This window comes from Triticum aestivum, chromosome 7A (genome assembly GCF_018294505.1).
Source record: "Triticum aestivum cultivar Chinese Spring chromosome 7A, IWGSC CS RefSeq v2.1, whole genome shotgun sequence".
NCBI lineage: Eukaryota > Viridiplantae > Streptophyta > Magnoliopsida > Poales > Poaceae > Triticum > Triticum aestivum.
In genome coordinates, this window is record NC_057812.1 from 29,509,572 (window position 1) to 29,514,977 (window position 5,406).

Consider the following 5,406-nt stretch of genomic DNA (forward strand, 5'->3'; position numbering starts at 1 on the left):
CTCGTGACCTTTTTGACATGGGTGATGAAGAATCATCAGATGAAACAGATTAGAGCATTGTGCTTTTGGTTGTTTGGAGGCGGCCCACAGGAAATTCAGCATTCAGAAGCCTGAAGTACTGGTGGAAGCTCTTTGATGCTGTGGTTCTTTGCATGCAGCTGCAATTTTAGTTATGGTTTTAGTAGTAGTTTAGGAGCACCATGTCAGAATGCTTTATTATAGTTTATGGTTGTTGTCTTTTTTTGGTACTAATTCAGGGCACAACCCAAGTATACTTGGGTTTTAATTGTGCAAGACACTAGACATGGATACATTATTTTTTATGCTTTGCATGTGGTTTGTGAAGATGGTATGATAGCTGCATTTATGTCTCACTTCAAATCAGTCCCAGATGCTCGAGTCTTGAGGCATGATTGTTTGTGATGTTGGTAGCTGAACTTATCTTGTATTCTTGAGTATGGTTCATGCTGCCATGGTCCTTGTCTTGCTGGTAAATATGGCTTAGTCCATGTATAGCATGCCTACAATGTCTTATGTGTTCAGCATTAAGTTTTCTTCTGTTCATTTTTGTGGTGTTTGCACCATTGTCCATATTGCTTCTTGGCTGTTGTTCATAGCATCATGACTTAACGTATCGGCAAAAGGAAAATCAATGGTGATTGGCATGCACATAACCAAAGATATGTTCTTTGTTGATGATCCAGCTGCCAAAAAATGAACCAAAAAAAGTGTCCAGAATTTGATGAGATTTTGACACAAGAATAACCATATGATTACTAGTATTCTGTGAAATTTTCATCAAATTTGGAGTCCGTGTGCGTTGAGGGCGACGAGGCGATCAAAGACACCTTCTTGATTCCCATTTCAGCTAGCTCTACGAGTCGCCTTGCTCCACCTCCTTGGCAATATGGTCGAAACCCTCCTCCCATTGCACACAACCTTCAAGGCGGAACCCTAAATCGCCCACAACCTTCTGGAGCGAGTGATTTGGATGCAATTCGCCATCCAGCAGGGTACCCCATCGGTCCTCAGACCAGTCCAGTTATTCGTTTTCCTACAAAACGGTCACAAACCAGGCGGCGACCAAGAAGCCTACTCCAGCCGTTGTGCCGCATTGAAGCCGACTTCCCATGGATTCTCGTCCCTTCGCCTGGTCTGGCCGTGCCTATTTAAGTGCGGTTCAGCACCGTTCACACCGCACTGCATAACAGATGTTGAGTACGTCCGCCAGATGGAGCTCATGATAGAGGAGTCGCTATGGGGTCATGATCCGACGTGACCTTTTCCACCACCAACACATGTGAAGGAGGAGCGCCCTCGCCACCGCGCTATCGAGCGCGTGAACCAAGAGCCGGCATCACCGCCTCTCTATCACGTGAAGGCGGAGCTGGAGTCATGCACGCAACTACGGTGTCCAAATCGAACGACGTGTGAAGGGCGAGTTGTTGTCGCCGCCATAGAATGCTACATTCGATCCACAAAGCCGCTACGACCTCATCAGCCAGACGACATCGCCATTACACCATGATTGGTGCGACAAGGTTGTGAAGGAGGTGTTGTATGTGGTAGCAAAGTTCTGCAGCCGCCTCCTCCACTACATCGATCGTCGTGGCGACCACGACTCGTTGTCGCTGCGGGCCATTCTGTCAGCCGAGGAGAGAGCGGCCAGAGCAGCGGGAGCGGCACAACGTGGCGCGTCGCTCCGCGTTCGCCAAGTCCGGTGAGGCACCACCTTAGTTCTGCGTGGAGCCCGGCCTCGCGAAGGCCTCGGTCCATGACCTTCACTCACCATTATGGAGGCGAAAGCGGAGCGGCTCCTCTGTGAGCACCAGATGGCGGCCGGACATGACTGGCCCTCCCCTGCCCTTGCATCTCTCGAAGGGCTACTCCAACGACGACGATGACATGCATGGCGACGGAGGTGCGACAGGTAGGGCGGGCACATGTATGCACAAGAATCGCATTGCACAATACGATACAATGGAATTCTATTTTTTAGCAAAAAAATCATTTCACAATATATGCAAAAAATAATAAATAGATCAAGTGACCACTGGCTCTTTTCTGTTTGGTTCTTTATATAACATAAATAAATATGCCTTTTCCAAACTAAGTTTCCCATATTTTATTGGGAGCTAATTATTTTAGCATTTGGCGCTCATATTTTCCATCTACCGCCAAGAAATAGCACGCCAGGGCTCTTATTATTGAGAAAAAAAGATCCCCGTGATATACTCTGCCACGCCGCCCTCTCCCCACTTCTCGCCCACGCCGCCATCTCTCCACTTCTCCTCTTCTTCCACCTCCTAATCCATCTCAATCCATCTGATGGGATCCCTCCAATCCGTCCGCTGATGTGCATCGCCTCAATCTCATGAACGGGGATTGATTGGCTTGGTGGGCGGACTGACGGAGACTCAGCGGGCGGGCGGGCGATTGGAGGCCGTGGAGGTCGGGGACAGAGACTGGCCGGCGTGTGTGTTGGGGCCAACGGCGGCGATTGGGCGGGAAGGTCGGAGGAATCGGCTGCTGCAACGAGCAATTTCGTCTCCAACCTACAGGTTGATTAAGCAGAGCAAGCACGAGTACAGCCATCCTGCCCAGGGTAGCTGCGCCCCAGGTTCGTATTGGTCCTCACCATTGTGTTGTGCTCTCTCAGGTCTTGGTGCAGAAATTACTGAGATTCATTGATCTTTAGTTTGATTTCTTGTGGCTTAATCGGTGTGAAGGTTTGATGCCCGGTTGTGCAACCTGCAGGAGCTCTGCTCCATGGTAGGAGCAGAGTAATTAGTAACACCCATTGAGCCACACCACGCATAGATACTAGTAGCACAAATATCAGAAAACTATGTTGGCAGAACCATTTGGGAAGAGTCCCATCCTATTTGTTTTTTTGTAAACTGTTTCGGTGAGCACTTCTTTTTGTAGTTCTATAGTCTGTACTAGTGAAACCACATAACTGCTGATTGTTCTTTCAGATTGTTCATGTCCTGCTTTGTTCCTTCTTGACGGTGGACAAGTTAGAGGGCTTTCCGCTAATTTCGTTTAAGTGGATCGTGAGAAATCCCACCTTTGATCAGTGTCGTTCATTATAGATGTGATGGACCACGTGAGCATTTTCAGATTTTCACTGAAAACCTATTTTCACTTGATACTTCCCTTGATATTTGATTTGCTGCTTGCATGTTTTTTGCCAAAAAAATTGTATTAGCAAACCTTGAAAATGGGACAGGAGTAAGTCATTGTTGGATTCATAAGATGTGAGAGGAAGTACTAGCTACTTTATGACTGATCATTTCAAACATGTGAATCTCTGTAGACTATGGCATTTTCTCTCTGTACATGCCATGCCGCACTGAACTTTTGGTTGAGGTCTGTAGTTTCTATTAATTTGGCAGATTAACGATGGCGAGGATACCAAGACGACTTCGGGACTTGAACCTTACAATGCATGATGCAGAACATGTGCAGCTTGCTGAAGAAAATCTGCAAGATCCTCCAGAGATTGATAATATAGTACCAGGAAGATCTCATGAATCCACTAGCCAAATCAAGATAATTTGTAAGTTTCCATGACTAAACTTCTTCAGTCTGAGGTTTTTATTATACTGGTTTCAGACGTGCTTGGGCATTCATGCTTGCAGGGCCAAATGGAGAGACGCGGCAGATTGTAGGGGAATTTAGGCTGAAGAATTTATCCCAGGTAACTGGAGGAAAGATAATTGTGGAGACTAACGAAAAAGGTGTTCCAAATGAAAGGTCTGGTTCCATTCTTAGTAGCTATCTTAGCGACGTTGCAGAGAACTCCACATTTGCACCACTGAACATTCCAAGATGGGACAATGAATTATTTGTCCAGAGAAAGAACAACATGATCAAGGATGTAGAGGTAATTTTTGAGAAACATCATCACATATTTTTTGACGTATCATCACATACATCTTTATTGTCATTTCACATGCAAACAATTATATTTACTTTGTTGAAGGAGAAATTTGTCTATCCATCTGAGACAAAGCAGCTTACACGAGACTGGGTCCTAATGACTGTTTCCAAAAGATGGAGAGCCTACAAATCTCGCTTGAAGAAAAAATATTTCAAACGCAAAGAGAAGTCTCTCCAGGAAATTATTAGTAATGTTCCAGTAGGTGTTAATAAGCATCAATGGGAGACTCTAGTTGGAATGTGGTGTCAGGATTCACACATGGTTATTATCTCATCCTCTCATGCTCAAACTAGACTCCAAAATTAGTTCGCTAACATTACGTGTCTGCATCTAATTTGTTTGCAGAAGTTATGCGAGAAAAACACAGAGTGTGCAAAGCAACAAAAGAATCCACACACAACCGGGAGAAAAAGCCATGCCAGGCTACAAAAAGAGATGGTGACAACTATCCTTTTTATAGTTTTTATTATATGACGAATCAATTCTCTTCAAAAATAACTATTAGTGGACCTAACGTACTTTGATGGATAGGAAATCAAAAGGAAAGCACCGATCCACAAGATTGACCTTTGGGATGAAGCTCATAAGAAAAAAGATGGCAATTACACAAGCGACAATGTGAAGACAATAATGGTACATTCTACGTATTATGCCTACAGTTCAACATACAATCTATCCCATATTATAATAATAAATTAATAATTAGTCCTATTCAATAGGATGCAGCTAATGAGGAGTTAAAAAAAAGGAAAATGGATCACAATGGTAGCCTTTCCACTGACGATTACAGTGAGGCCTTTAAAGGTGCACTTGCTGAAAAGGCAAAACTTCGAGGTTACTATGATGAAAAGTATTGGAGCGGAGTAAATGTTTCTCAAGGAATAACTTTTGTTGGGAAGTCTGATCAAGACAATCTTCAGTTTGAAGTACGCATGGTCAAAGATAATGTAGAAGATGTCAAAGATGATGTAAAGGATGTCAAAGGTGATGTAAAGGACGTCAAAGGTGATGTAGGGGATGTTAGAGGTCAGCTGGCTATGATTGCTGCATTCCTTGCCAAAAAGTTTCCTGGAGAGAGTTTGAGAAATGAAGTGGATTCTCCAACAGAAAATTATCAAGTTAGCATATGAAACCCAGTTATATATGTGCAAAGATGAAATTAATGAATACTGATGTGCTATTACTATAATTTTATTTCAGGACACTCTACCTAAAAGAGATAACCATCTCCAGTGTGAATCTTATAATGTCCTCAAACAATCAAATAATGATGTGCAGGAGCCACGAACTACAATGCAGGTAATGTAATGGGCTTTTCATGTACTATTTAATGCAGGTCCATTCTAATGTCTTACAACTATTGCTTTAATAGGAGCCGCAACAAACCAAATCAAAAGAGGGTTGTGGCAGTGCACCTTTACCACATGAACATGTGATCACTAAGGTGTGTCAACTAACCT